The sequence below is a fragment of the Suncus etruscus genome, chromosome 10 (genome assembly GCF_024139225.1).
Source record: "Suncus etruscus isolate mSunEtr1 chromosome 10, mSunEtr1.pri.cur, whole genome shotgun sequence".
Lineage (NCBI taxonomy): Eukaryota > Metazoa > Chordata > Mammalia > Eulipotyphla > Soricidae > Suncus > Suncus etruscus.
Window position 1 is genome coordinate 111,576,216 of NC_064857.1, and position 9,736 is coordinate 111,585,951.

Sequence of the window (9,736 nt, forward strand, 5' to 3'; positions counted from 1 at the left end):
GGTCCCCTGAACGTGCCAGGAGCGATTTCAGAATGCAGAGCTAGTAAGAACCCCTGAGGGCCGCCGGGTGTGGCTAGTATACCTAAATAAATAAATAAATAAATGCAAAAAAAAATTCCTGCAGATCTGAAGTACCGACTTTCAGAAATGCCCTCCTCCATTTCCCAGGGGATTTAAGACTCTGGGGATAAAACAAGCGTCATCAGGTGAGCACTCTGATCTTTCTGTCTGGCCTTGCTCCCCTTCACAGCTAAGCTTCAGAGGCTGTTCTTCGGATGAGGTCGCCAAAATAAGCCGTGATTGTCTTCAGTTTATTGTTCAGGAAGTTTTGTTCTATTTCCATTTGCCCTCCAGGTCCAGCTGGGGGGGGGCAGCTGGTCAACATTGGTGTTTCTTGGCAGAAAGTACACAATATTATTGGTGATTTTCTGGGAAAGTCTAAAAAATTCAAAGCCATCGGAGACATCATGGTCCTGATGTCAAAGATCTCTGCGTAGTCAGTCCTCTCACCCCCACGAAGGGCTGAGGAAACCACCTCGGCCTTCAGCTGGGCCAGCAGCAGGAAATCTCCACAGACAAACTCCACCTTGTCTGCCACGCCATAAACTTCCCTGTTCCGAGCAAGATGGATCTTAGCGGGATCAATACGATGGGATCACTCTCTTTCCGGTCAGAGCAAACTGAATGGTTTCCCTCCAACGCCACAAAAGGCATCGACGATGGTGTCACAGTCGAAGGACTGACTGCCTCGGCCAGCAATGTGCTCTGCGATCTTTTCAGGTGTCACTGAAGACCAGCCCTCTCTGTCTCATTTAATCCCACCATCAAAGTGGGAGAAGAGCCTGGACCAGACCGCTGGACTCAGTACTCTGCCAGCTCGGGTCCAGCGGCTATCTCAGGAGGCACACTACTGGCCGTTTTCTTCTTTCTTTCCCTTTTCTTCTTCTTCTTGATCTCAGCTTCGGAGATCAATGGCTCCTCAAGGACGGTACTTTGTCCAAAAGAGAGGGGTCTGCTGCACCCTGCCGTCAGGGACCATCGCCCCGCGTCACCCCCTCCATCACTCTCCGCTCCACACTCTCCAGCAGAAGACCGGCACGATGCACCGGAGCCTCTGGGCTGCCGCTTGCCAGCGGGAGCTCACTCCCTTCGGCAGTCACTTCCTGCTCCTGAGAGTCACTGCTTGAACCGGACCCAACCGTGTTCCCGAGAGGCTGACCCAGGCGACGGAGCCCAACGCGTGCTCCCGAGAGACTGACCCAGGCGAAGGCGCCACGGCGTCCATCGGCTCACTGACCCGTTTTAAGAATTTCTCCACATTACGCAAAGCCTTGCTTTTCTTCAAAACTGCTTTCTCTGGCTCTTCTGAAAAGAATATATGTTTGTTTTTCATATTTATTTGCCTTCGCATGTCCAAGAACTTTGACTTACACGTTAGGTTCTTCTGCAGGTACTTGACCTTTCGGAGGCTGAAATCTGAAATTCCACTAGACTTTTGTTCCGAGCGTGCTTGAGTCCCAGGAGCGAGCTGTCATCCTCAGGGTCGATCCCGGGCTCTCCTCCGCGTCCAGCTCATGGCTCTGCTTGAGTTTGCTCGGCTTCTTCTCGGGAGGGTCATCATCACTGTCATCGCCATCACTCCCATCGTGGTGCAATCTTTCTTTGATCGTGGTAGCTTCTGAAGACTTGGGGGACGCTTGAGAAGGCTGGCACGCACTTCCACCGTTGGACAAAGTACCGTCCTTGAGGGAGCCATTGCAAGGCTCTCCTTGGGTGGAAGCAGGACATTCTCTTCTGCTGGCCATCAAGACTGCCAGAGACCTCTGCCTGGCACTGTTCCGTGCCCTCTGAATTCAGACTTAAAAGACTGATCCCATCAAATATTTCCTTCTGGTCCCCGTGACAGGAGTGAGAGTCCTTGCTCTTAATGGCGACAGAGGGAGATGGCAGAGATATTAAGTCCACTTTCACGCCATGTTCCTCCTGCTGGCCAACTTCTGTTTGAGACCCGCCAGGCTCTGCCTCAAGGCTTGGGGGCTTCATAAGTCCAACCTTGGGCTTCCCAGTACTGAAACTGCTCCAGGTAGTATCAATAAAGTTGGCTATAATGCTGCTCTCACTCTGCCTTTGTCTCGGGAACATTCCAGGGCTCGGGACACAGCATCGAATCCGAGTGATTCTCCTGCCAGCTTTGCCACAGCAGCCCTCCACCATACTCGTGCCAATACTTTTCCCACCTCTCTGTCACTTCGAGCTTTGGGGCGTCGGTAACAGGGGGATTTGCAGCTGTAAAGGGGTCAGCTGTAGTCTGAAGGTTATGTGGTTGGGGGGCTTCTCGTTCTTCCTCTCCAGAGAGGCCATCAGAAGCCAGAATGTCATCTTCCGACTCCTGTCTCCAACATTCTCTCCTGATTTCATACAAGTATCTCTTGGAATGTTTTTTCTTTTTCTTTTTTGACTTTATTTCTAGCATTCATAGCCACCTCAACATTTTTCTCCGCTGACCCCCCTCCCCCCAAACTGAAGCGGCAGCCCCATACTCCTCATGAGCTCAGCCTCTGAATCAAGTTCGCTCTCAGCGTTCACCCCTTGGCCGGCAGGTGGGTCTGTCTTGTCACACGGAGGAGAGTCTTCCTCCTCGTCGTCAGTGGCCTGGTCTCTTTCATTGTTGCCTCTGACATAGCAGCCTTTTAGTCCCAGATTGTAGAGTTTTCGGTCTATGAAACCAAGGATTTTGCAGTTAATTTTTCCCATTCTGAACGACCCCTCAATTCACACACTGGGCATCAGTCAGTCCTCAACTGGTAGGCAATGACCCGTTGGTGTGTTATTAGGGCTTTGCCTTTCTTTCCTCTGTTTTGCTGTCTGTGGGCCACTCTTCATAGTGCTCTGGGCTTGCATTCTGCATTTCAGCTTTCTGCATTCTGGGCTCACTAAAGATGGGTGGGGGTCCTGCTTCCAGGGATAGCGCCAGGCTTTCAATTCTGCATTTTGTATTTCTGTTTTCTGCTGCTTCCAGAGATAGCTCCAGGCTCAGGATTCTGCATTTTGCATTCCGGACTCACTCCAGGGTCTACTTCCAGGAATAGCTCCAGACTCTGGATTCAGCATTTCTGTTTTCTGCTGCTTCCAGGGATTGCTCCCGGTTTTGGATTCTGCATTTCTTCATTTTAGATTCACTTGGGGCTCTGCTCCTAGGAGTAGCTCCTGTCTCTGGATTCCGCATTTCTGCATTCTGGGTTCATTCGGGGCTCTCTGTTCTGCACTTTGCATTTCTTCTTTCTGCATGTGGGCTGTGCTTCCAGAGACAGCTCCGGGCTCTGTCTTGTGCATGTGTGCATTTTGTATTTCTGCTTTCTGTGACTTCCAGGGCCGGCTCCAGGCCTTGGATTCTCCTGCATTCGTTTCTGCATCCTGGGCTCCTTCTGGGCCCCCCAGGTCTTAAACTTATAAAGGAAATATAGGCTTCCCCATTGTATTTTGAGATATTCTTGAGTGAGGTGGAATACAGGGTGCATTTTTATCACACACCCTGGTCTTCTTGAGTTTGAGAAATGATTTGCAGCAGAAAAAGCTCAGGTAAAGTTCTTGCACTGGGGATCTTTCTGGAGCTGAGTCCGGTATCAAGCAACAGTCCACATTGGGGGGGGGTGAGAAGGAGGGCCACAGAGCATGAGCCAGTAGGGGTGCTGGTTGTAGTTTCTTGCTGGGGGACAAGATGTTGGGCTGAATGGGTGTTGCTTCACTTGGGAGCTGTATGATGGCTTATTGGGGCAGGAAGGAGGTTGGTCTTGATACCTAATGGGTTAAGAATTGAGGGTAAAGAGTGTTAATAAGGTGGGATATCAAATAGGAAATGGGGGTTGAAGGGATAGTAGGATTTCTGAAGTGAGGAGGAGGGATAATATATAGGAGGGGCTATATACACTATAGGTATGGATTGTTTAAAGTTTAGGTTTGGCTCTCATAGAGGAGTCCTCTCTCTATGTACTCATGCCCACATAAAGACTTATATTAGTGATCAGCTCTTAAGATGTTAGACTTCTGACCCAATAGAATGGGTCTGAGCTCTTAAGGACTAGTTGAGTTAAGATAAATAATTAGCTTAGGTATAGCTTAATAAAAAGAGAAAAGAAGAGGAAAAAAGAGAGGAGAGCAGAAAAATAGGTAAATAGAATAAAAATAAAGTAAAAAAATAAATCAAAGAAAAGAGATTGGGTCAGTGCATTTTCCCAGTTTCTGAGCATTTTGTCAGTGATGGGGTTGGGCCTTGCTAAATGAAGGTTTCAGGGCACACTTTTGGATACACATAGGTTTCCTGCCTCGAGTACTAAACAATGTGTTAATGAGGCCTACCTATGTAGGTGGCTACCCTATATAGTATGTGTCCACTGCATCTTATGTATCGAAGTTCCTTTCCTAAAGAGAACCTAACAGTGTGGGTTTTATTTGACATAGATTGAGTTGATGTCATGATGAGGAAGAAGAAGAAAGGGGAGAAGGAAAGAAATAGGGAGAAGAGAGAAGAAAGGAGAGAAAAAGGAATGATCATTTGCCCAAGTGTTTTCAATGCGTAGGTCTTGTAATAGAAGTCTGTGGTTTGCAGTTAACTGTTTCAGTGGTCTGAATGATCATATGCTTCAGATCCTAGTAGAGGATAGAAACCAGAGAAAAAGAGTGTTTTATAAAGATTTTTTTTTTAGTTTTTGGGCCACACCCGGCGTTGCTCAGGGGTTACTCCTGGCTGTCTGCTCAGAAATAGCTCCTGGCAGGCACGGGGGACCATAGGGGACACCGGGATTCAAACCAACCACCTTTGGTCCTGGATTGGCTGCTTGCAAGGCAAACACTGCTGTGCTATCTCTCCGCCCCCCCCCTTTTTTTTAGTTAAAGATATTTTTATAGTACAAAGTGAATATGGTAGCTAGTATGGGGGCCGGAGAGATGTGCAGCAGTGTTTGCCATGCAAGCAGCCGATCCAGGACCTAAGGTGGTTGGTTCGAATCCCAGCGTCCCATATGGTCCCCTGTGCCTGCCAGGAGCTATTTCTGAGCAGACAGCCAGGAGTAACCCCTGAGCACCGCTGAGTGTGGCTCAAAAACAGAAACAAAAACAAAACATCTGTAGGGTAGCTAGTATGACTGAGCACAGAGGTGTCAGAATAGGGTGTCCATCCTTTGTGGGATGGGGCTATTTTAATTAAAGAATAAAAGATGCTGGCTTTGGAGAAGGGGAAAGAGAAACACACATGAAGAGAAGTGTTGAATTCATTAAATTAATATGAGTCCTCAATGGAGCTGGATGATGGTGGATGGATGGTGCAGCTTCTTTGGCCTGATGGATTTGAAGGTTCAAGTTAGCGATGAGGAAATGATCCACAGCAGTCAGAAGTCAGGAGAAATGAAGCTTTGTTATAAGGCTCTAGCAACCATATGTGTATCTTACACGGCTTCTAAGCTAACCTTTTAATTAGTCACCTTCACCTGACCTGCATCTAATCCTGTCGCTGATCTCTTCATGCTGCTTTCTGATGAGGCTTCTTGCGAATCTCTTGCTGAATCCCTCAAGCCCCCTTTACATTCCTCAGGCAACCCCTTTGTTACCTTCCATAGACCCCTCCCAGATGTGGGCTGGTCTCCTCCTGGAGAGAAGCAGCAGGGAGACAGACAGAGCTCCTGAAAGAAAGACATGGGTTAGGCAGACATGGTGCAGAAACTCAAGGTGGTAAAAAGCTGTGAGGGAATAAAGCGAGCTGACTCTGACGAAACTTTAACTGACTGCTTGTGAATTATTTCTTTGCCTTTTATCAGACCTGTCAGCCTAAGGGGATAGAAACATGGTGCCTGGGGCAGCCTCACCCAAGCAATGGACTTTTTATATTTTATATTTTAATCAACAGGTGAATAGTTTCTCCCATTCTGTGGGTGGCCTTTGTTTGTATCCTAGTCACTATTTTCTTAGAGGTGCAGAAGCTTCTCAGCTTATTATAGTCCCATTTATTTATCTCTGCTTCCATTTGCTTGGACAGTGCTGTTTCCTCCTTAAAGGTGCCTTTGGTCTCAATGTCATGGTGCGTTTTACCTATGTGTTTTCCTTACAGTTCTGGGTCTGCTATCAAGGTCTTAAATCCATATCAGTTTCCTTACAGAACCTTACAGTTCTGGGTCTGATATCAAGGTCTTAAATCCATTTGGATTTGACCTTTGTGCAGGTGTTAGATGGAGGTCTGAGTTTGCTTTTTTTTTTTTTTTTTGCATGCGCCTGTCCAGTTGTCCTAGCACCACTTGTTGAAGAGACTTTCTTTACTCCATTTTGGATTTCTTGCCCCTTCCTCAAAGATTGATTGGTTGTATGTCTGGGTAACATTCTCTGAATACTCAAGTCTATTCTATTAGTCTGAGGGTCTGTCTTTATGCCAATTTAAAATTGGGGAAACTGATGCCTCCCATCTTCTTTTTCCTTAGGGTTGCTTTAGTTATTCATGGATGTTTATTGTTCCAAATGAAATTCATGAGTGTTTGATCCGCTTCTTTGAATCCTCAGAGAAATTGCATTAAATTTGTACAATGATTTGGGTGATATTGCTATTTTATTGATGTTAATCTTCTCAATCCATGAGCAGGGGATGTGTCTTCATTTCCTTGTGTCCTCTTTAATTTCTTAAAGCAGAGCTTTGTAGTTTTTATATATATCTTCTACCTCTTTAGTTAAGTTGACTACAAAGTATTTGAGTTTGTGTGTCACTAATGTAATTGGAATTGTTTTTATAATGTCCATTTTTTCTCTGTCATTATTGATGTATAAGAAGGTCATTGAATTTTGTGTGCTAATTTTGTAGTCTGCCACTTTGCTATATGAATCTATTGTTTCTAGAAGCTTTTTGGTAGAGTCTTTAGTTTTACATATATAGTTTTATGTCATCAGCAAACAGTTAGAGCTTGACTTCTTTCTTTCCTACCTTTATATATTTTTCTTGCCTAATTGCTATGACAGGTACTTCCAATCTTATATTGAATAGGAGTTGTGAGAGGAGGCAGCCTTTTCTTGTATGCTATCTTGGAATTCATCATTGTGACTAGTATGTGTCTTGGGGTGTTTTTTCAGGTATCTTTTAGCTGGTACTCTTTGGGCATACAGGTTTTTGTTCCATGCACTCTTTAGCTCTGGGGGTCTCTCTGTAATGATTTCTTTGATTGTTGATTCTTCTTGACGATTTTCTTCTTGGGTCTCTGGAACTCCAATGATTCTTATGTTTCTGTTGAGTTTATATAAAACTTCTATTTTCATCTGTTCACATTCTTTGAGGTTTTTCCATTGTCTGATCATTTTTTTAAGGCCTTTTTCCATTCTCTTTTGTTGTATGAAGTTGTTATGTACCTAATCTTTTAGCTCACTGATTTTGTCCTCAGCTGCTGTTACTCTGTTGGAGTCTTTCCAGTGAAGTTTTTATTCTGCATACTCTGTTTTTCAGTTTGTGATTTCAGTTTGAAGTTTTCCGATTTCTATTTTTATATCTTCTTGATTCTTATTTGTGGTTTGTTCAGCTCAGTCTATGCTTCCTTTGATTTCTATGAACATCCTCCATGTTTCCTTTTTTTTCCTTTTTTTTATAATTTTTTTTATTTTGAATTATGAGAACAAAAGATGCAAAGAAAGAGGATAAGGTAAAGTTACAGTGGAAGGACAATCACCCATAACATAATTATCAGAAGTCCCCTTGCTGATATCTTAACTTTGAACTTTCACCAAAGAAAGTTAAGATAAATAAAACAGAATCCATGTGCAATTACTTTGTCCCTCAAGTCCCCAGATTGTAGCACATTATAATATTTCTTAACAGCACACAAGGCAATCTAAAGCCATCAAACTTACGTAACTCCTTAAACATTAGAGGCATAGTATTTTTTACATTTCCATGTACATGCATATTAGCTTAAGTTAACCTCAAATTTTAAGTGGGTGCGTTTTAAGGATTAGAGTCAAAGGAGCACAGTAAAAACGGTGTTAGAGTGGCAATTGTTGTTTGCATAGGCCCACCAAAATATGAGAGGCATGGAAAGGAATAACCTTGGCCTAAATACAAAGAGATCCTACCCCTGAAGTTTCCTGGCATAAGACCAGCTCTAGGCCTCAGGAAAGTTATCGTTCACTCCAAGACATTGTCTGTAGCGCCAACACCCTTATCACACAGTCTCTGTTGTTGGTCTCATGTTTCTGTATTAAAGATTCTGGAATCTGCATGTCCTACATTGAAGTCATGATGTGGAGTGCCTTCTCGTTTCACCTCACCATGAAAGGGCAATGCAGGAAGCCCTGTCCTGTAAGCAGGTTGTTGTTGTTAAGTCTTCTCAGTGTTAAGGGAAGTCTCTTTTGAGCAGGACGATGTCTGAGCAGTGGTAGGGTCTTCCGTGGTAGAGGATTGCTTCCAGGTGATGTTATAGACAAACTTCACCATAAAGGGGCAATACAGCAAGCCCTGTCCAGTAAGCAGGTCATTGTTCTTGTTGTCTTCTCAGTGTTAAGGGGTGTCTCTTTTGAGTAGATCGATGTCAGAGCAGCTGTAGGGTCGTCCCTGGTACAGGAATGCCTCCGGGTGATGTTATATACAACCTTGGATGTTTTGTAAATGTCTTCTGTAGATCAAGGGGTAAATGGAGAATGCCCATTCTTCTGAGGCCTGTGCCAGGTCTTTATGTCAATGTTCAGGGTGTAAGGTCTCATTGCACTACAAGATTTGTGTGTTCCCATTTCTATTAGATAAGAGCTTATTGGTATGTATAGTATTTTTCCATGTTAGTGTGCCTACGCAAACAAGATATAAAGCCACGTGGTGCTATCAGATATATGGGGGCGTAAGAACATTTCCAACAAGACCCATGACTTGGTTCAAACATAAGTATTAAACTGAGGGATTCTTTCACACCAAATTCCATATTGAGCAGTTCACAAAGAGAAGATAAAAAACATGGGGGGGGGGTGGATCATCACTGTATAAGAAAGTATTTAGCAAAAGTTATAGCCGTTAAAGAAAACACCCATAAAATGTTGAAAAGATATGTGTCCTTTTTATGCCTTTTAAAATAGTTGGGTGGGTGTTAACTCTAGGGCAACACTTTGGTCTGTGACTTAGGACTCAACAGTACTTAAGTTAGAAAGGGTAAAAAAGGAGTAATGATGATAGGAGTTAAAGAAGTTAAAGAGAAATATGAACTTATGAAGGGGTATGCAAAAGGGCAGAGTACAAAATGGACATTCTGCATACATAAAAACATAATTCAATGATAGTGACTACTATTAATGTTTCTTGTGAGAGTACTATTAATGTTTCTTGTGAGAGTACTATTAATGTTTCTTGTGAGAGTACTATTAATGTTTCTTGTGCGAGCGGGGGCTATCGCCCCAGCGTGATTTTGAAAATGTAGACTGGACAGAGATTACCAGTGCCAGCCAAACCTCCTCCTGCTAGACTCCCAGCTTCCAGGAAGGAGAGATCCTTCAAGAAGCTGGGAGACCAGAAGTTCAGAGCCCCACCCAGACCCTCCCTAAGGAGCCACATGGATAGTGGGGGAAGGCCTAGGGCACCTTCAAGCTCCACCAAGGGACCCAACTCACCGGCCTGCCCAGGCGTGTGGCCCGGGGAAGCCCTGGAGATCTGGAGCAAGGCGGCAGAGGGGTGCTGGGGTTACCCAAGTCCCGCATCCCCACTAGGCCTGGCCAAGCAGGCCTCCGGCATGGC

At 44.7% G+C, this 9,736-nt stretch overlaps 1 pseudogene; it reads right to left on the reverse strand.

The window, feature by feature from the left end:
* Window positions 1-134: 134 nt before the first annotated feature.
* Window positions 135-2,754, reverse strand: LOC126020300 (trimethylguanosine synthase-like; annotated as a pseudogene).
* Between the last annotated feature and the right edge of the window lie 6,982 nt (window positions 2,755-9,736).